Consider the following 2,100-nt stretch of genomic DNA (forward strand, 5'->3'; position numbering starts at 1 on the left):
GCTCCGAAGCTAGCAGGCTGCTCCCAACACCACGGCACCCTGGAAGTGCGGGCAGGCAGACAGCGGTCTGAGGGAGTGAAACAGCAGCCCCGGGAGGCGGGGAAAGACAAGGGGCACCTTCTCCAGCACGCCGGGGCAGCAGCCCGGGCTCTGCTGCACCTGCTCAGCTCCCCCCGCACCCCCGCCGGCTGGCTGGAGGCCCCGCCCAGCCCGGCCTAATTGGCTGCCTGGCAGGAGGGTGGAGGAGGCGGCTCGTTAGGGATGCAGGCTCGCAGCTGCTCCGCTTAGTCTGGAGCCCGGCGGCCGGAGGCAGCGCTGCGGGGCGGCGCGGGGAAGGGGGTGGTCCCCGCGGGACCCCGCGCCAGGAGAGGAGGGGGCGCTGCAGGCCGGCCAGCCTGCCAGGGGATTAATTCCGCCCCCGGAGCAGGAGCCAGGAGCCGGAGCATGCGGGACGGGGCTGCGGGAGCGGGAGGCAGCCGGCCGGCCGGGCTGCTCTGCCTGCTGGGGCTCTGCACCTGGGCCGCCGCCCTGCGAGGTAAGCGGGGCGCCGCCGGAGCTGTCCGCGGTGCTGAGCCGACCTCGCGCGCCCACTGGTTGCACCGGGGCCCCGCTGCCTGGCTCCCGCCTCGCGGGCGCGGGCGGCCGAAGAGGACACAGGATCCGGTTGGGTTGGGCGGGTGGCATGCTTTGCTGCAGGACGTCGTGTTCATTTGGGGCGCCTGAGTTGCCCCCCGGGGACAGCTGACCGCCGGACGGCTTGTTTTATAGGCAGCCACAGCTCGAGTGAGGAGGATCAAGCAGGAGTGTCCTTCGAAAGCCGGCGTGTGCATGGACCCCTTTGCCCAAAGCCTTTCAACGTCTTCGTAGTTTCTAGGGTCTAGATCAAGTCCCTCCCGACAGGAACAAGTGCTGGGATCATAATACCCCAGCCAACCTCCTCTTGAAGACTCCCAGGGTAGGAGAGAACACCACCTCCCTTGGGAGCCCATTGCAGAGCCTGTCTTTCATCATGGCTTATAGTTATAGCCCTTGTATGGCAGGGAGAATCATAGAAAGACGGACCAGAAGGGACCTATAAGATCATCAAGTCCATGGGCAGGAGGTAGCTGGGCTCAAACAAGCTCAATGAAGTATTTGTCCAGCCTCCTCTTAAAGACTGCCAGAGATGGTGAGAACCTAATTGCCTGCCAACAGCAGGAGTGTCTGGCATATACATTACCCAGAGAACCTTGTCTGCCTGCGTCCTTAGACCAACACGGCTACAACCTATACCCCTGGCATATACATTTATATAGAGAGAGAGAGGCAGGCTTCAATCCTTACCTTTTCATCTCACGTGTTTCTGCTGGAATTCTCCGGCAGAGCAACTCACTGAAGGGTGTCAACAACTTCTCAGCATCTGGAGTCCTTGACACCTTGTCTGTTATCCCTGGACTTCGGAAAGCCAGTGGTGGGGGTTGTCATGTCTGTCATCCTGTTGAAGGGAAATGTCTGCTCTTGGTAGCTCAAGTTTTTTGTTTTTGTTTTGTTTTGTTTATTTGTTTGTGTTAGTACAGATCAGTGTATCCACCACAAGTTGGGTTTTTTCCCCCCTTGTCCTCAAGGGAAAAAAATCATCAACATCAGAGTAGGTTCTAAAGGAATCTCTTAGGCACGTTATCTTGACACGAACATGTTTATTTGAGTCTCCATCCATCCTTCCGTTTTCTTTCCCACATACCTGGTTGTTTTTTAATCTTTGTAAAACAAGTCATCAGCTGGTAGCTGGTGGTAACTAACATCTTGCTATGGTTCCTGCGAGACTAGCTGTTCACTCTCATCTCCTGCGTTCCATAACAAAACATGTTAGTCTAGCATAGAGAGAAGGGTGCCTGCAGAGACTGAGGCATGAGAAGGTTTTTAGTGTAATCTGGGAAGCTGTAGTATTTTATCTTGGAAGCCTTTCAACAACAGTTCCATTGCACAAGGAAGTGAACTTTGTGGCCAGGTTGGAGGATGATGGGGAGAGACTACAAACTAACTTGTTTTTTCCTTTTTGCTCCTTGTGCCCATAAATATAATAAAGCAATGTGTATGTTACTCGAGAAAGGGTGTACATGT

The sequence above is a fragment of the Crocodylus porosus genome, unplaced genomic scaffold, assembly GCF_001723895.1.
Source record: "Crocodylus porosus isolate Cpor-Errol unplaced genomic scaffold, CroPor_comp1, whole genome shotgun sequence".
NCBI lineage: Eukaryota > Metazoa > Chordata > Crocodylia > Crocodylidae > Crocodylus > Crocodylus porosus.